Source organism: Pseudorca crassidens, chromosome X (genome assembly GCF_039906515.1).
Source record: "Pseudorca crassidens isolate mPseCra1 chromosome X, mPseCra1.hap1, whole genome shotgun sequence".
In the NCBI taxonomy this organism is placed as follows: domain Eukaryota; kingdom Metazoa; phylum Chordata; class Mammalia; order Artiodactyla; family Delphinidae; genus Pseudorca; species Pseudorca crassidens.
In genome coordinates, this window is record NC_090317.1 from 58,024,664 (window position 1) to 58,045,420 (window position 20,757).

Sequence of the window (20,757 nt, forward strand, 5' to 3'; positions counted from 1 at the left end):
CACCAATAGTGTAGGAGGGTTCCCTTCTCACTACACCCTTTCCAGCATTTATTGCTTGTAGATTTTTTGATAATGGCCATTCTGACCAGTGGGAGGAGATACCTCATTGTACTTTTGATTTACATTTCTCTAATAATTAGTTATGTTGAGAATCTTTTCAGGTGCTTTTTGGTCATCTGTATGTCTTCTTTAGAGAATTGACTATTTAGCTCTTCTGCCCATTTTTTGATTAGGTTGTTTGTTTTTTTGATATTGAGCTATATGAGCTGTTTGTAGATGTTGAAGATTAGTCCTTTGACAATTGCTTCTTTCACAAGTATCTTCTTCCATTCTGAGGGTTGCCTTTTTGCCTCGTTTATGGTTTTCTCTGCTGTGCAAAAGCTTTTAAGTTTAACTAGGTACCATTTGTTTATTTTTGTTTTTATTTTCTTTAGAAGGTGGGTCAAAAAACATCTTGTTGCAATTTATGTCAAAGAGTGTTCTTCCTATGTTTTCCTCAAGTTTTATATTGTCCTATCTTACATTAAGGTCTTTAATCCATTCTGAGTTTATTTTTGTATATAGTGATAGTGAGTGTTCTAATTACATTCTTGTATATGTAGCTGTCTAGTTTTCCCAACACCAATTATTGAAGAGACTGTTTTTTCTCCATTGTATATTCTTGCCTCCTTTGTCAGAGATTAGGTGACCAAAGGTGCCTGGATTTATCTCTGGACTTTCTATCTTGTTTCATTGATCTATATTTCTGTTTTTGTACGAGTACCATACTGTTTTGATTATTGTAGCTTTGTAGCAGAGTCTGAAGTCAGGGAGCCTGATTCCTTCAGCTTAGTTTTGTTTCTCAAGATTGCTTTGGTGATTCTGGGGTCTTTTGTGTTTCCATACAACTTGCAAATTTTTTTTTTAATTCTGTGAGAAATGCCATTTGCTCATTTGATAGAAATTGCACTGCCTCTGTAACTTGCTTTCAGTAGTATATTCATTTTCACAACACTCATTCTTCCAATCCAAGAACATAGTATATCTCTCAATCTGTTTCTTTCATCTTTGATTTCTTTCATCAGTATATTAGAGTTTTCTGAGTACAGGTCTATTACCTCCTTAGGTAGGCTTATTCCTAGGTATTTTATTCTTCTTGTTGTGATGGTAAATGGGATTGTTTCCATAATTTCTCTTTCTGATCTTTTGTTGTTAGTGTATACGAATGCAACAGATTTCTGTGTATTAATTTTGTATCCTACAACTCTGCCAAATTCATTGATGAGCTCTATTAGTTTTCTGCCAGCATCTTTAGGATGTTCTCTGTAGAGTATCATGCCATCTGCAAACAGTGACAGGTTTACTTCTTCTTTTCCAATTTGGATTTCTTTTATTTCTTTTTCTTCTCTGATTGCTATGGCTAGGACTTCCAAAACTATGTTGAATAAGGGTGGTGAGAGTTGACATCCTTGTCTCATTTCTGATCTTAGAGAAAATGCTTTCAGGTTTTCACCATTGAGAATTATGTTTGCTGTTGTTTTATCATATACTGACTTTATTATGTTGAGGTAGCTTCCCTCTAGGCCCAATTTCTGTAGAGATTTTATCATAAAAAGGTATTGAATTTTCTCAAAAGCTTTTTCTGTACCTATTGAGATTATTATACAGTTTTTATTCTTCAATTTGTTAATATGGTGTGTCACATTGTTTGATTTGCATGTATTCAGGAATCCTTGCATTTCTACAATAGATCCTAGTTGATCATGGTGTATGTTCCTTTTAATGTGGTTTTGGATTTGTTTGCTAGTATTTTGTTGAGTATTTTTGCATCTATATTAATCAGTGATGTCAACCTGTAATTTTCTTTTTTTGTGATATCCTTGTCTGGTTTTGGTATCGAGGTGATAGTGACCACATAGAATGAGTTTGGGAGTGATCCTCCCTCTGTTATATTTTGGAAGAGTTTGAGAAGGATAGGTGTTAGCTCTTCTCTAAATATTTGATAGAATTCTCTGTGAAGCCAAATGGTCCTGGGCTTTTGTTTGTTGGAAGATTTCTTTTTAACATCTTTATGGGGGTATAATTGCTTTACAATGGTGTGTTAGTTTCCGCTTTATAACAAAGTGAATCAGTTATACATATACATATGTTCCCATATCTCTTCCCTCTTGCATCTCCCTCCCTCCCACCCTCCCTATCCCACCCCTCCAGGTGGTCACAAAGCACCGAGCTGATCTCCCTGTGATATGCAGCTGCTTCCCACTAGCTTTCTACCTTAGGTTTGGTAGTGGATATATGTAAATGCCTCTCTCTCACTTTGTCACAGCTCACCCTTCCTCCTCCCCATATCCTCAAGTCCGTTCTCCAGTAGGTCTGTGTCTTTATTCCTGTCTTACCCCTAGGTTCTTCATGGCATTTCTATTTCTTAAATTCCATATATATGTGTTAGCATACGGTATTTGTCTTTCTCTTTCTGACTTACTTCACTCTGTATGACAGACTCTAGGTCTATCCACCTCATTACAAATAGCTCAATTTCGTTTCTTTTTATGGCTGAGTAATATTCCATTGAATATATGTGCCACATCTTCTTTATCCATTCATCCGATGATGGGCACTTAGGTTGTTTCCATCTCTGGGCTATTGTAAATAGAGCTGCAATGAACATTTTGGTACATGACTCTTTTTGAATTTTTGGTTTCTTAGGGTATATGCCCAGTAGTGAGATTGCTGGGTCATATGGTAGTTCTATTTGTAGTTTTTTAAGGAACCTCCATACTGTTCTCCATAGTGGCTGTACCAATTCACATTCCCACCAGCACTGCAGGAGTGTTCTCTTTTCTCCACACCCTCTTCAGCATTTATTGTTTCTAGATTTTTTGATGATGGCCATTCTGACCGGTGTGACATGATATCTCATTGTTGTTTTGATTTGCATTTTTCTAATGATTCATGACGTTGAGCATTCTTTCATGTGTTTGTTGGCAGTCTGTATATCTTCCTTGTAGAAATGTCTATTTAGGTCTTCTGCCCATTTTTGGATTGGGTTGTTTATTTTTTTTTTGTTGTTATTGAGCTGCATGAGCTGCTTGTAAATTTTGGAGGTTAATCCTTTGTCAGTTGCTTCATTTGCTACTATTTTCTCCCATCCTGAGGGTTGTCTTTTGGTCTTGTTTAAGGTTCCCTTTGCTGTGCAAATGCTTTGAAGTTTCATTAGGTCTCATTTGTTTAATTTTGTTTTTATTTGCATTTCTCTTGGAGGTGGGTCAAAAAGGATCTTGCTGTGATTTATGTCATAGAGTGTTCTGCCTATGTTTTCCTATAAGAGTTTGATAATTTCTGGCCTTACATTTAGGTCTTTAAAAAAATTTGAGCTTATTTTTGTGTATGGTGTTAGGGATGATCTAATCTCATACTTTTACATGGACCTGTCCAGCTTTACCAGCACCAATTACTGAAGAGGCTGTCCTTTCTCCACTGTACATTCCTTCCTCCTTTATCAAAGATAAGGTCACCATATGTGTGTGGGTTTATCTCCAGGCTTTCTCTCCTCTTCCACTGATCTATCTTTCTGTTTCTGTGCCAGTACCATACTGCCTTGATTACTGTAGCTTTGTAGTATAGTCTGAAGTCAGGGAGCCTGATTCCTCCAGCTCAGTTTTTCGTTCTCAAGATTGCTTTGGCTATTCAGGGTCTTTTGTGTTTCCATACAAATTGTGAATTTTTTGTTCTAGTTCTGTGAAAAATGCCAATGGTAGTTTGATAGGGATTGCATTGAATCTGTAGATTGCTTTGGGTAGTAGAGTCATTTTCACAATGTTGATTCTTCCAATCCAAGAACATGGTATATCTCTCCATCTATTTGTATCATATTTAATTTCTTTCATCAGTGTCTTATAATTTTCTGCATACAGGTCTTTTGTCTCCTTAAGTAGGTTTATTCCTAGATATTTTATTCTTTTTTTGCAATGGTAATTGGGAGTGTTTTCTTGATTTCACTTTCAGATTTTTCATCACTGGTGTATAGGAAGGCCAGAGATTTCTGTGCATTAATTTTGTATCCTGCAACTTTACCAAATTCATTGATTAGCTCTGTAGTTTTCTGGTAGCATCTTTAGGATTCTCTATGTATAGTAACATGTCATCTGCAAACAGTGACATCTTTACTTCTTTTCCAATTTGGATTCCCTTTATTTCTTTTTCTTCTCTGATTGCTGTGGGTAAAACTTCCAAATCTATGTTGAATAAGAGTGTTGAGAGTGGGCAACCTTGTCTTGTTCCTGATTTTAGTAGAAATGCTTTCAGTTTTTCACCATTGAGGATGATGTTGGCTGTTGGTTTGTCGTATATGGAAAGTTCCTTCTATGCCTACTTTCTGCAGGGTTTTTATCATAAATGGGTGTTGAATTTTGTCAAAAGCTTCCTCTGCATCTATTGAGATGATCATATGGTTTTTGTTCCTTCAGTTTGTTAATATAGTTTATCACATTGATTGATTTACGTATATTGAAGAATACTTGCATTCCGGGAAGAAACCCCACTTGATCATGGAGTATGATCCTTTTAATGTGCTGTTGGATTCTGTTTTCTAGTATTTTGTTGAGGATTTTTGCATCTATGTTCATCAGTGATATTGGCCTGTAGTTTTCTTTCTTTGTGACATCTTTGTCTGGTTTTGGTATCAAGGTGATGGTGACCTTGTAGAATGAATTTGGCAGTGTTCCTCCCTCTGCTATATTTTGTAAGAGTTTGAGAAGGATAGGTGCTAGCTCTTCTCTAAATGTTTGATAGAATTCGCCTGTGAAGCCATCTGGTCCTGGGCTTGTGTTTGTTGGAAGATTTTTAATCACAGTTTCAATTTCAGTGCTTGTGATTGGTCTGTTCATGTTTTCTATTTCTTCGTGATTCAGTCTTGGCAGGTTGTGCATTTCTAAGAATTTGTCCATTTCTTCCAGGTTGTCCATTTTATTGGCATAGAGTTGCTTGTAGTAATCTCTCATGATCTTTTGTATTTCTGCAGTGTCACTTGTTACTTCTCCTTTTTCATTTCTAATTCTATTGATTTGAGTCTTCTCCCTTTTTTTCATGATAAGTCTGGCTAATGGTTTATCTATTTTCTTTATCTTCTCAACAAACTAGCTTTTAATTTTATTGATCTTTGCTATTGTTTCCTTCATTTATTTTTCATTTATCTCTGATCTGCTTTTTATGATTTCTTTCCTTCTGCTAGCTTTGGGGTTTTTTTGTTCTTCTTTCTCTAATTGCTTGAGGTGCAAGGTTAGGTTGTTTATTCGAGATGTTTCCTGTTTCTTAAGTTGGGCTTGTATTGCTATAAACTTCCCCCTTAGAACCCCTTTAGCTGCATCCCATAGGTTTTGTGTTGTCGTGTCTCCATTGTCATTTGTTTCTAGGTTTCTTTTGATTTCCTGTTTGATTTCTTCAGTGATCACTTCGTTTTAAGTAGTGTATTGTTTAGCCTCCATGTGTTTGTATTTTTTACAGATGTTTTCCTGTAATTGATATCTAGTCTCATGGCATTGTGGTCAGAAAAGATACTTGATACAATTTCAATTTTCTTAAATTTACCAAGGCTTGATTTGTACCCAAGATATGACCTATCCTGAAGAATGTTCCATGAGAACTTGAGAAGAATATGTATTCTGTTGTTTTTGGATGGAGTGTCCTATAAATATCAATTAAGTCCATCTTGTTTAATGTATTATTTAAAGCTTGTGTTTCCTTATTTATTTTCATTTTGGATGATCTGTCCATTGGTGAAAGTGGGGTGTTAAACTCCCACTATTAATATGTTTCTGTCAATTTCCCCTTTTATGGCTGTTAGCATTTGCCTTATGTATTGAGGTTCTCCTATTTTAGGTGCATAAATATTTACAATTGTCATATCTTCTTCTTGGTTCGATTCCTCGATCATTATGTAGTTTCCTTCTTTGTGTCTTCTAATAATCTTTATTTTAAAGTCTATTTTGTCTGATGTGAGAATTGCTATTCCAGCTTTCTTTTGGTTTCCATTTGCATGGAGTAATTTTTTCCATCCCCTTACTTTCAGTCTGTATGTGTCTCTAGGTCTGAAGTAGGTCTCTTGTATACAGCATATATATGGGTCTTGGTTTTGTATCCATTCAGCCAATCTGTGTCTATTTGTGGGAGCATTTAGTCCATTTACATTTAAGGTAATTATCAATATGTATGCTCCTATTCCAATTTTCTTAATTATTTTTGGTTCGTTATTGTAGGTCTTTTCCTTCTCTTCTGTTTCTTGCCTAGAGAAGTTTCTTTAGCATTTGTTGTAAAGCTGGTTTGGTGGTGCTGATCTCTATCAGCTTTTGCTTTTCTGTAAAGGTTTTAATTTCTCCATCAAATCTGAATAAGATTCTTGCTGGGTAGAGTAATCTTGGTTGCAGGTATTCCTCCATCATTTTCAATATGTCCTGCCACTCCCTTCCGGCTTGCAGAGTTTCTGCTGAGAGATCAGCTGTTAACCTTATGGGGATTCACTTGTGTGTTATTTGTTGTTTTTCCCTTGCTGCTTTTAATATGCTTTCTTTGTATTTAACTTTTGACAGTTTGATTAATATGTGTCTTGGCGTATTTCTTGGAATTATCCTGTATGGGGCTCTCTGTGCTTCCTGGACTTGATTAACTATTTCCATTCCCATATTAGGGAAGTTTTCAACTATCATCTCTTCAAATATTTTCTCAGTCCCTTTCTTTTTCTCTTCTTCTTCTGGAACACCTATAATTCGAATGTTGGTGCATTTAATGTTGTCCCAGATGTCTCTGAGACTGTCCTCAGTTCTTTTCATTCTTTTTTCTTTATTCTGCTCTGCAGTAGTTTTTCCACTATTTTATCTTCCAGGTCACTTATCCGTTCTTCTGCCTCAGTTATTCTGCTATTGATCTCATCTTGAGTATTTTTCATTTCATTTATTGTGTTGTTCATCATTGTTTGTTTCATCTTTAGTTCTTCTAGGTCCTTGTTAAACGTTTCTTGAATTTTGTCTATTGTATTTCCAAGATTTTGTATCATGTTTACTATCATTATTCTGAATTCTTTTTCTGGTAGACTGCTTATTTCCTCTTCATTTGTTAGGTCTGGTGGGTTTTTATCTTGCTCCTTCATCTGCCATGTGTTTTTCTGTCTTCTCATTTTGCTTATCTTACTGTGTTTGGGTTCTCCTGTTTGCAGGCTGTAGGTTCGTAGTTCCCATTGTTTTTGGTGTCTGTCCCCAGTGGCTAAGGTTGGTTCAGTGGGTTGTGTAGGCTTCCTGGTTGGGGGGACTAGTGCCTGTGTTCTGGTGGATGAGGCTGGATCTCGTCTGTCTGCTGGGCAGGTCCACGTCTGGTGGTGTGTTTTGGGCTGTCTGTGGACTTATTATGATTTTAGGCAGCCTCTCTGCTAATGGATGGTGTTGTGTTCCTGTTTTGCTAGTTGTTTTGCATACGTTGTCCAGCACTGTAGCTTGCTGGTCGTTGAGTGAAGCTGGGTGCTGGTGTTGAGATGGAGATCTCTGGGAGATTTTCACCATTTGATATTATGTAGAGCTGGGAGGTCTCTTGTTGACCAGTGTCCTGAATTTGGCTCTGCCACCTCAGAGGCACAGCACTGACTCCTGGCTGCAGCACCAAGAGCCTTTCATCCACATGTCTCAGAATAAAAGGGAGAAAAAGTAGAGTGAAAGAATTAGTAGAAGTAGGAAGAAAGAAAGATAGAAAGAAAGAAATTAAGAAAGAGAGAAAGGAAGGAAGGAAGGAAGGAAAGAAGAAAGAAAGAAGGAAGGAAAGAAAGAAAGGAGGGAGGGAGGGAGGGAGAGATGGTGGGAGGAAGGAAGGAAGGAAAGAAGGAGGGAGGGAAGGAAAAAAGAAAGAAAGAAAGAAGATAAAGTAAAATGAAATAAAGTAAAATATAATAAAGTTATTAAATTAAAAATACTTATTAAGAAAAAACATTAAAAAAAAATAATGGACGGATAGAACCCTAGAACAAGTGGTGGAAGCAAATGTATACAGACAATATCTCACACAGAAGCATACACATACACACTCACAAATGCGGAAAAGGGGAAAAAATCATAAATCTTGCTCTCGAAGTCCACCTCCTCAATTTGGGATAATTCACTGTCTAAAGGAGGGAAGGAAGGAAAGAAAGAGAGAAAGAAAGAAAGAAAAAAGAAAGAAAGAAAGAAGATATAGTAAAATGAAATAAAGTTATTCAAATTAATTATTAAGAAAAAAATTATAAAAAAGAAAAAAATGGACGGATAGAACCCTAGGACAAATGGTGGAAGCAAAGCTATACAGACAAAGTCTTCCACAGAAGCATACACATACACACTCACAAAAAGAGGAAAAGGGGAAAAGAATCATAAATCTTGCTCTCAAAGTCCACCTCCTCAATTTGGGATGATTTGTTGTCTATTCAGGTATTCCACAGATGCAGGGTACATCAAGTTGATTGTGGAGTTTTAATCCGATGCTTCTGAGGCTGCTGGGAGAGATTTCCATTTCTCTTCTTTGTTCTCACAGCTCACAGGGGCTCAGCTTTGGATTTGGCCCTGCTTCTGCGTGTAGGTCGCTGGAGGGTGTCTGTTTTTCGCTCAGACAGGACGGGTTTAAAGGAGCCGCTGATTCGGGGTCTCTACTTCACTCAGGCTGGTGGGAGGGAGGGGCACTGCGTGCAGTGCGAGCCTGCGGTGGCAGAGGCCGGCGTGACGTTGCACCAGCCTGAGGCCCGCCATGTGTTCTCCCGGGGAAGTTGTCCCTGGATCCCGGGAACCGGGCAGTGGCGGGCTGCACAGGCTCCCCGGAAGAGGGGAGTGGATAGTGTCCTGTGCTTGCACACAGACCCCATGGTGGTGGCATCAGCAGCCTCAGCATCTCCCACCCATCTCTGGTGTCTGCGCTTTTAGCCGCAGCTCACGCCCGTCTCTGGAGTTCCTTTAAGCAGCGCTCTCAAAACTCTCTCCTCGCGCACCAGGCAACAAAGAGGGAAGAAAAAGTTCCTTGCCTCTTTGGCAGCTCCAGACCTTTTCCCGGACTCCCTCCCGGCTAGCCATAGTGCACTAACCCCTTCAGGCTGTGTTCACACTGCCAACCCCAGTCCTCTCCCTGCGCTCAGACCAAAGCCCGAGCCTCAGCTCGCAGCCCCGCCCACCCCGGCGGGTGAGCAGACAAGCCTCTCGGGCTGGTGAATGCCGGTCAGCACCAATCCTCTGTGTGGGAATCTCCCCACTTTGCCCTCTGCACCCCTGTTGCTGTGCTCTCCTCGCGGCTCCCCCCCTCCTCCACGTGCAGTCTCTGCCCGCAAAGGGGCTTCCTAGTGTGTGGAAACCTTTCCTCCTTCACAGCTCCCTCCCACAGGTGCAGGTCCCATCCCTATTCTTTTGTCTCTGTTTTTTTCTTTTTTTCTTTTGCCCTACCCAGGTACGTGGAGAGTTTCTTGCCTTTTGGGAGGTCTGAGGTCTTCTGCCAGCATTCAGTATGTGTTCTGTAGGAGTTGTTTCATGTGTAGATGTATTTCTGATGTATCTGTTGGGAGGAAGGTGATCTCCGCATCTTACTCTTCCGCCATCTTCCCCTCGTCCCTTGTTGGAAGATTTTTAATCACAGTCTCAATTTCAGTGATTGTGATTGGTCTGTTCATATTTTCTCTTTCTTCCTGGTTCATTCTTAGAAGGTTGTACCTTTCTAAGTATTTGTCCATTTCTTTCAGGTTGTCCATTTTATTGGCATATATTTATAGTTGCTTGCAGTAGTCTCTTATGTCCCTTTGTATTTCTGTGATATCAATTGTAACTTCTCCTGTTTCATTTCTAAACTTAGTGATTTGAGCCCTCTCCCTTTTTTTCTTATGAGTCTGGCTAAAAGTTTATCATTTTTGCTTATTTTCTCAAAGAATCAGGTTTTAATTTCATTGATCTTTGCTGTTGTTTCCTTTGTCTCTATTTTATTTATTTCTGCTCTGATCTTTATGATTTCTTTCCTTCTACTTACTTTGTCCTTTGTTTGTTCTTCTTTGTCTAGTTGCTTTAGGTGTGAGGTTAGGTTGTTTATTTCAGGTTTTTCTTGTTTCTTGACATAGAATTGTATTGCTATGAACTTCCCTCTTAGAACTGCTTTTGCTGTGTCCCATAGCTTTTGGATTATTGTGTTTTTGTTGTCATTTGTCTCTAGGTATTTTTTTTTATTTCCTCTTTGATTTCTTCAGTGATCCACTGTTTTTTTTAGTAATATATTGTTAGGCTCCAGGTGTTTGTGTTTTTTATACTTTTTTCCTTTAATTGATTTCTAATCTCATAGTGCTGTGGTTGGAGGAGAAGCCTGATATGATTTCAATTTTCTTAAGTTTACTGAGGCTTGATTTGTGACCCAAGATGTGATCTGTCCTGGAGAATGTTCTGTGTGCCCTTCAGAAGAAAGTGTTTTCTGCTGCTTTTGGATGGAATGTCCTATAAGTATCAATTAAGTCTATCTGGTCTAATGTGTCATTTAATGCTTGTGTTTCCTTATTAATTTTCTATCTGAATGATCTATCCATTCGTGTCAGTGGGATGTTAAGTTCCCTGACTATTATTGTGTTACTTTCAATTTCCCCTTTTGTGACTCATAACATTTGCCTTATATATTGAGTTGCTCCTACTTTGGATACATCTATATTTATAATTGTTATATCTTCTTCTTGGATTGATCCCTTAATCATTATGTAGTGTCCTTCATTGTCTCTTATAACATTCTTTTTTTAAAGTCTATTTTGTCTGATATGAGAATTGCTACTCCAGCTTTCTTTTGATTTCCATTTGCATGGAATATCATTTTCCATCCCCTCACTTTCAGTCTGTATGTGTCCCTAGGTCTGAAGTGGGTCTTTTGTAGACAGTATATCTGTCTACAGATTGGGATTGTTTTTGTATCCATTCAGCCAGTCTATGTCTTTTGGTTGAATCATTTAATCCTTTTACATTTAAGGCAATTATTGATATGTGTGTTCCTAATTCCATTTTCTTAATTGTTTTTTTTTTTTTGTTTTTGTAGGTCTTTTTCCTTCTCTTCCTTTTTTTTCTATTCTCTTGTGTTTCATGCCTAGAAAATTATTTTAGCAATTGTCATAAAGATGGTTTGTTGGTGCTGAATTTTGCCTGTCTGTAAAGTTTTTGAATTTTCAGTCTAATCTGAATGACAGCCTTGCTGGGTAGAGTATTCTTGGTTGTAGATTTTTCCCTTTCATCACTTGTAATATATCCTGCTACACCCTTCTGACCTGCAGACTTTCTGCTGAAAAATCAGTTGATAACCTTATGGGGATTCCCTTGTATGTTATATGTTGCTTTTCCCTTGCTGCTTGTAATATTTTTCCTTTGTCTTTAATTTTTGTTAGTTTTGTTAATATGTCTCAGTGTGTTCCTCTCTGGCTTTATCCTGTATGGGATTCTGTGATTCCTGGAACTTTGGTGACTATTTCCTTTGCCATGTTAGGGAGCTTTTCAACTATAATCTCTTTAAGTATTTTCTCAGGCCTTTTCTCTTTCTTCCTCTTCTGGGATGCCTATAGTTTGAATGTTGGTGCATTGAATGTTGCCCCAGATGTCTCTGAGACTTTCCTCATTTCTTTTTATTCTTTTTTCTTTATTCTGTTCTGTGGAAGTGATTTCCACCATTCTGTCTTCCAGATCACTTATCCATTCTTCTGCCTCAGTTATTCTGCTATTGATTCCTTCTGGTGTATTTTTCATTTCAGTTATTGTGTTGTCCATCTCTATTTGCTCTTTGGTTCTTCTAGGTCTTTTTAAATCATTTCTCATATCTTCTCAATCTGAGCCTCCATTTCTTTTCTGAGATCTTGGATCATCTTTACTATCTTTACTCTGAATTCTTTTTCAGGTAGATTGCATATCTCTTCTTCATTAATTGTTGTTGGTTTTTATCTTGTTCCTTCATCTTCAGCATATGTCTTTGTTCCCTCATTTTGTCAGTCTTACCATGTTTTTGTCTCCTTTTCTCAGGCTACAGGATCCTAGTTCCTCTTGCTTCTGTGTCCGCCCCTTGGTGGGTACAGTTGGTCCAGTGGCTTGTGTCATTATCCCTTCAATAGGGGTTTGATTGGTGTTGTGTTGACCATGGTCTGCCCTAGATATTGATCACGGCCTCCCCTTGGCTCTGTGGTTGTCACTGCCCTGTGAGGGGCAGTGTCTGCTTCCTAGTTGTTGGAGTAGAGGCCCCCAGATCTATTTCTTAGCTGATATTCTGATCTGTGGTGCAAGGTAGGTGGGATTGGAGCACTCCCAATGGGAAAGAAGTCACCTAGTATTCCTCCTCTGGAGCTGTTCACCTGTGAATGTGTTCTGTTGTGTCCACTTTTATCCGTTGTGCTGGCTCACAAAGTACACTATAGTTGGCACTGCTCTTGTTCCTGCCTTAACTGTGGGTATGCCTGTAATTGTCTCTGGTGACTCTCAGGCATTGCTTTCAGCAGGCCACTGGCGCAGATACACTAAGATCAGGTCCCAGGACTGCAGTAGTTGTGCACCTGTACCCACTGTGGGGTCTCTGGAAGCAGCTCAGATTCTGGCCTGACCCATGCCCTGCATTTGCATGCCTTCAAAGCCCAGAGGTGCCAAAGCCAGAACCATCCCAGCTGCAGGAGCACTTGTTGTCACTTCAGATGTTTCCTGGGTGTTGAATTTAGGATGCTGTCAATGGAGGTGTGACTCTGCATTTCATGCTGCCGTGAGGAGAGATTTCTGGTCTTCTTCCTTAGCCACACACCCCCTGTGGCTCAGCTGTGCTTTCAGATCCTCTACTGGGAGGATTTCCTAGTGGGGGAACTATCCATGCCCTCTTGGGACAGCATGGGCTGGTCCTGGCACCTGCTGATGGATTTCTTAGTGGAAGGGCACTATCCACATTCTGCTCGGACAGCCAGGCAGGTTCCAGCATGCACTGATCGATTTCCTAGTTATGGAAGCTCTCAGTGCCCTCCTGGGACAGTGTGGGCAGGTCCTGGCACTGGCTGGTGGAATCTTAGTGGCTAGAGCTATCCATGCCCATCTAGGTCAGCAGGGACAGGTTCTGTGGCCTGTTGGTAGAATTCCTATTGGGGTAAGCTGTCTGAGCCCTCTGGGTCAGTGCTGAACTTTTTTAATTGGAAAATTTTTGATTACTGATTCAATGTCTTTACTTGTTATGGTACTTTTGAGAATTTTCTGTTTTTTCTTCAGTCATTTAGGAATGTTTCTATTTTATATGATTTGTCTAATATGTTGACATAATTGTTTATAGTATAGCCTTTTGACCATTTTTTATTTCTTTAATGGTGGCAGAAATGTACATACTTACATTTATGAATTTAGTTGTTTGCATCTTCTCTCTCTTTATTGTCAGTCTAGCTAAAGGTTTGATTTTGTTGATGATTCCAAAGTAACAACTTTGAAATAAAAGAAACTTGGTTTCTTTTATTCCCTTTATTTTTTTTCAATTCTCTACTTTATTTATCTCTACTTCAAGCTTTATTATTTCCTTCTTTCTGCTAACTTCAGGTTTAGTTCATCTTTTTCTAGTTCCTTTAGTTGTAAAGCAGTCTTATTCATGAATATGAGTTCATTTTTTCTTTATAATTAGCCATTTACAGCTATAAATTTTACTCTAAGTACTATCTTCACTTCATTCCATATGCTTCAATACATTATGTTTTTATTTTCAGTCATCTCTATGTATTTTCAAGTTTTTGTTGTGATTTCTTCTTTGATCCATTGATTTTAACAGAGTTTTGACCAGAGACATATTATGGCCACAGGAATTCGTTTCTGCAAAAATCTCCCAGTCAATAATGTGTTAAAGTGTGTATTGTTTAATTTCCACATATTTGTGAATTTTCCAGTTTTCCTTCTGTTATTGATATCTAGCTTAATTCCATTGTGGTTTGAGAAGGCACTTTGTATGATATCATTGTTGTAAAATTTATTGGAACACATTTTTTTTCCAATCACATGGTCTATTCTGGAGAATGTTCCATGTGCATTTGAGAAGAAGGTGTATTATTCTGTCATTGGGTGAATCTTGTATCTGCAATTATAATGAACTCATTTAGTAGCTCTAATAGTTTTTCCCCTGCGGATTTCATACATTTTTCTATATATAAGATCAATATAAAAAAATTGTTGTATTTCCACACACTAGCAATAAACAATCTGAAAATTAAATTGGAAATCAATTACATTTAAATAACATCAAAAGGAATAAAATATTTAAGAATAAATTTAACTTAAGAAGTTCAAGTCTTGTATACCTAAACTATAAAACAGTGTGGCAAGAAATTAAAGATGTAAATATATGGAAAGACATCCCATGTTTCTGGATCAAAAGACTTGAGGTTGTTAAGATGACAATACTTACCAATTAATTTACAAATTCAAAGTAGTTCCTATCAAAATTCCAAAAGCTGTTTTTTTTTGTGCAGAAATGGAAAAATTTATTTTAATAATCATACAGAAATGCAAGTTTCCCTGAATAGCCAAAACAATCTTGAAAAGAAAAATCAAGTGTGATGATTCACATTTCCTGGTTTCAAAATTTACTGAAAACCTACAGTATTCAAAAAAGTAGGCTTCTGGCATAAAAACTGACATATAGACAAATATAACAGACTAGAGAGCATAGAAGTAAACCAACACTACTATTGATAACCAAAACTGTGAGATATAACTTCACACCCACTAGTATGGTTATAATTTTAAAAAGGAGATAACAATTGTTAGCAAAGATGTGAAGAAATTGGAACCTTCATACATTGCTGATGAGACTATAAAATGAGGCAGCCATTGTAGAAAGCAGTTTGGAGGTTCCTCAAATAGTTTAACACAGAGTTACCATATGATGCAGCAACTTCACTCCTATACACATAACCAAAAACTTATAACGTGTTCAAAATAAAAAGTTGTACACAAATGTTTTTGCTGCATTATTTATAAATGGCCACAAAGAGGAAACATTACAAATGTCCATTAACAGGCAAATGAATAAATAAAATGTATATACATACAATAAAATATAGTTAAGTAATAAAAAAGTATAAGGATTCTCTATGTATAGTATCATGTCATCTGCAAACAGTGACAGTTTTACTTCTTCTTTTCTGATTTGGATTCCTTTTATTTCTTTTTCTTCTCTGATTGCTGTGGCTAAAACTTCCAAAACTATGTTGAATAATAGTGATGAGGTTGCAGATGTCACCAAAATGGCGATATAGGAGACCCCAGCAATCTCCCTGCAAAGATCAATAATTAGACAGGAATCCATGAACAAAAACATCTCTGGGGGAGCACTAGAGTCTACTCATGAAACTTCAGAAACACAGTGGGAATAAAAACAACCTGAGAATAAATTCACAAGAAGAGAAGGAATACAACCTCATTTGGCCTGCATAATCTCATCACCCAAGCTGTCATTACTCAGTGCCAAGAGAAAACTTCCCAGGTATAAAGAGTTTCTTTCACCAGGAAAGGAACATCAGAGTGAGGGGCCACCTTCTCCAGCTGGTCAGGGAACCACAAGAAGGTTCTGTCTCAGTTTCACCCCACTGTGATCAGCAAAGCTGAGATGTATAGAGACAGCTAGGAACAAGGAAGAAAAGCAGGGGTTTCCAGTAGCAGCCACAAAGCTGGAACAATTATGGTTCACAGTGACCTGCTCTGCAGACAAACCCAGCAGCTTTTAGTACTTAAGAAACCAAGAGCCAGCAGATTTCAACAACTTTCACCCCACCTGTTTGTTGATGCCAGTTGCCTGGGTCCCTAGCTTCTCTTACCCATCCCCATCTCTGCTGGAGCCTGGAAACCACACTAACAGCCAGCCCAGGCCTCTGCAGCTATGCAAATGCAAGACACCAATCTAGAGCTCTCTGGCTGACACCTATTGCCATGCACATGCTTGGGGGTAGCCCCTCCAAGAATACATCTGCATGCTGCTGGTCTGATGCCCATAACTTTCCTCCACTGAGGGGAGACTGTGCAGCCACAATCAGAGTATGCCAACAGCCAGGGCTCCACAGTTGCTTATGGGTCCAGATCAGCAGGCTCTGTCTTATGTCACTGGCCTACACCATTGTGCGTACCAGCATCTAGTGCCTCCAGCTGTGCAAATACACACATCTGCCATGACCCCCATCACTGGCCTCGACTGCCATGAACGCAGGGAAAAACCCAGCAGCCATGGTACTTCACACCCACAGCTGACAGCGAGCCCATAGTTGAACCACAACCATGCTGTCTGCCTTGCCACCCACACTATGTGTGTGTGTCTGCAACTTACTCCTTCCACCATACACACACCTGAAACTGGCCCCCACAGGGGAGTGTGTGCACACCACCAGCTCCAGCCACCACCACTGCCACCCTGGTTCCTAGCTATTGGTTATGGAGGCGCTGTTGAGAATCCCAACAGATCATACAGTTACTGCGGACTCATCATAGTGCTCATAAAGGACCACAGTTCTTGATGCTGTGAACCTCAGTGGCCTAAGTCAAAGGGACATCACACACTCCCAGACCTGCTGCTGCCACACTGTCTTACACTTGACACTCTGCACTATTAGACAGAGGATCACAGCACACTCCAATATGTCTTTACCTGTGGTAAAATCTTCCTTTACTAAAGTCTGTCCCTAAACTCTGGAAGAGATTACTGTTTCTTCAGATGCACAGAAACCTGTGCAAAGCTTACGAATCATGAAGAATCAGGGAAACATGATTTCAACAAAGTAATAGAGTAATCCTCCTGTAACTGGCCCCAAAGAAATGGAGATCCAGGAAATGCCCAGCAAAGAATTCAAAATAATGTTCTGAAGAAACTCAGAGAGTTATAAGAGAACACAGATAAACAATATAAATATATCAAGAAACTGACCACAATCACAGAAGAAAAAGAAATAAAAGAAATCCAAATTGGAAAAGAAGAAGTAAAATAGTCACTGTTTACAGCAGGCATGATATTCTATGTAGAAAATCTTGAATATGTTACCAGAAAGTTACTAGAGCTAATCAACGAATTTAGTAAAGTCACAGGATGCAAATTTAATACACAGAAATCTCTTGCATTCCTATACACTAACACTAAGAATCAGAAAGAGAAATTAAGGAAACACTCCCATTTACCATTACAACAAAAATAATAAAATACCTAGGAATAAACCTACCTAAGGAGGCAAAAACCTGTATCCAGAAAACTATAAGATACTGATGAAAGAAAGCAAAGAGGACACAAACAGATGGAGACATATACCATGTTCTTGGATTGGAAGAATCAATATTGGGAAAATGACTATACTACCCAAAGCAATCAACAGATTCAATGCAATCCTTATCAAATTACCAATGCCATTTTTCAAAGAACATGAACAAAAAATTTTACAATTTGTATGGAAACACAAAAGACCTTGAAGAACAAAAGCAATCTTTAGAAAAAAAGAAAAGAGCTTGAGGAATCAGGCTCCAGACAGTATGGTACTGGCACAAAAACAGAAATATAGATCAATGGAAAAAGATAGAAAGCCCAGAGATAAACCCACACACCTATGGTCACCTAATACAAGACAAAGGAAACCAGAATATACAATGGATAAGACAGCCTCTTCAATAAGTGGTGCTGGAAAAACTGGAGAACTGTGTATAAAAGAATGAAGTTAGAACACTCCATAACACCATACACAAAAATAAACTCAAAATGGATTATAGACCTAAGTGTTGCCAGACAATATAAAACTCTTAAAGGAAAACATAGGTAGAACACCCTTTGAAATAAATCACAGCAAGATCTTTTTTGACCCACCTCCTAGAGTAATTAAAATAAAAATAAACAAATGGGACTTAATCAAACTCAAAAGCTTTTGCACAGCAAAGGAAACCATAAACAAGACAAAAAGACAACCCTCAGAATGGGAGAAAATATTTTCAAAAGAAACAAAAGACAAAGAATTAATCTCCAAAATATACAAACAGCTCATGCAGCTCAATATCAAAAAAAAAGCAACCCAATGAAAAAATGGGCAGAATACCTAAATAAACATTTCTCCAAAGAAGACATACAGATGGCCAAGAAACACATGAAAAAACATTAAACATCATTGATTATTAGAGAAATGCAAATCAAAACAATAAGATATCACCTCGCACTGGTCAGAATGGCCGTCATTACAAAATCTACAAACAATAAATGCTGGAGAGGGTGTGGAGAAAAGGGAACCTTTTAATATAGCCACTATGGAGAACAGTATGGAGGTTCCTTAAAAAACTAAGAATAGAACTACCATGCGACCCAGCAATCCCACTACTGGGTATATAGTTAAAGAAAACCATAATTCAAAAAGACACAGGCACTCCAATGATCATTGCAGCACTATTTACAATATCCAGGATATGGAAACAACCTAAATGTCCATCAACAGAGGAATGGACAAAGAAGATGTAGTACATATATACAATGGAATATTACACAGTCATAAAAAAGAATGAAATTGTGTCATTTGTAGAGACATAGAACTAGAGACTGTCATACAGAGTGAAGTAAGTCAGAAAGAGAAAACAAAATATTGTATATTAACTCATATATATGGAATCTGAAAAAATTGGTATAGATGTCTTATTTACAAAGCAGAAGTAGAGACACAGAGAACAAACATATGTATAACAAGAAGGAAGGGGGGTGGAATGAATTGGGAGATTGGTATTGACATATAAACACTATTGATACTATGTATAAAATCGATAACTAATGAGAACCTACTGTATAGCACAGAGAACTCTACTTAATGCTCTGTGGTGACCTAAACAGGAAGGAAATACAAAAAAGAGGGGATAAATATATGCTTATAGCTGAGTCACTTTGCTGTACAGTAGAAACTAACACAACATTGTAAAGCAGCTATACTCCAATAAATTTAAAAAAAACAATACAAGAACAAAATGAGAACTTAACAAAGAAATAGAAAACAAAGCAAGAGAATCATACAGAAATTTTGGAGCTTAAGAATAACATGATTGAACTGAAAATTTTAATAGAGAGCTCAACAGCAGACTTGACCAAGCAGAAGAAAGATTTAGTGATCTGTAAGGCAGATCCATTGTAGTTTTTCAATCAGAGGAACAAAAAAAGAAAATAATGGAAAGGAATAAAGAAAGCCTACAGCACTTATGGGAAATCATTATATATATATATATATATATATATATATATATATATATATATATATATATATATATATATATATATATATATATATATATGTAGGCAGCATTGGAGTACCAGAAGGAGAAGAGAGGGAGAAAGAGATAGAATGCATATTTAAAGAAATAATGGCTGAGAATTTCCCAAAAGTCAGGAAAGATTTGTACATCCAAGTTCATGAAGCTAATAGTTCACTCCAAATTTTCAATCCAAAATAATCTTTTCCAAGACACATTATAAGAAATCTGCTTAAAATCATAATAAAAAGATAATTTTAAAAGCAGCAGTAGAAAAAAAATACTCTCATACAATGGGACCCCCACAAGACTATCAACAGATTTCTCAGCTGAGATTTTACAGGCCAGGAGTGAATGGGATATAAGTCTTGAAAAAAAGAAACCAACCAAGTATACTTTTCTCAGCAAAGTTGTCCTGTAGAAATGACAGTGAGTTAAAATTTTCCCAGACAAAACCTGAGGGAGTTCATCACCACTACTTCTGCTTCACAAGAAATGCTGAAAGAAGTTCTTTAGGCTGAAACAAAAGGTTTCTAATTAGTAACATGAAAACATAAGCAAATATATAAGACACTGGTAAAGGTAAACATATTGTAACATTTAGAAATGAAAGAAGAGATATTACAACTGATCATGCTTTATGATATTATAATGTGTTATTGAATTCAGTTTACTAGTATTTGGGGGAGGGGGATTTTTGCATCTATATTCATCAGGGATATTGGCCTGTAATGTTCTTTTATGTCATGCTCTTATGGCCTTGGTTTGAGAATAATGCTGGCCTCATAAAGTTAGGTTGGATATGTTTCATCCTTTTTAATATTTTGGAAGAGTTTGTGAAGGATTGGTGTAAATTTTCCTTAATTTTTGGTATAATACACACATGAAGCCAACTAATCCTGGACTTCTCTTTGGTGGGAGGTTTATTATTACTGCTTCAAACTCCTTACTCATTATTGAACATTTCAGATTTCTATTTCTTCATAATTCAATCTTGATAGGTTGTATGTTTCTAGGAAGTTATTCTTTTCTTCTAAGTTATCCATTTTTGGGGCATATAACTGATGATAGTAGTCTTAATGATTCCTGTTTGGTCTTGGGCTGAATCAATGTTTCACAACCTCCTTCATGGGTCCCAAAGCTCCCACAAAGGCACTTTTGTCCATGGATGGCTGCAAAATTTTTGTTATTGTCAGAGGATATGAGTAGGGAACTTACTATATTGCCATCTTGCTCAAAATTATATTATTTTGCACAACCTGAGGATCTAATAATATGAGCTTAAACTATTATACCTCTGAAGTATGGAATGCAATGTAGTCATTTAAAAATATTCTGTATTGTAGAAAATGATGTGATGTTATGTGAATTAAATAGGTTCCAAAATTAAATGTACAGGGAGACTTCTGATTTCTGGTCTGGCATGTAAAGAGCTTAGAATTTGTCACTATCATCATCACAATAAGCAAAAACGTGAACTGAAAATCAACACCTTTTCTTATATCCATCAGAGAATTGAGGTTGTAGGGTG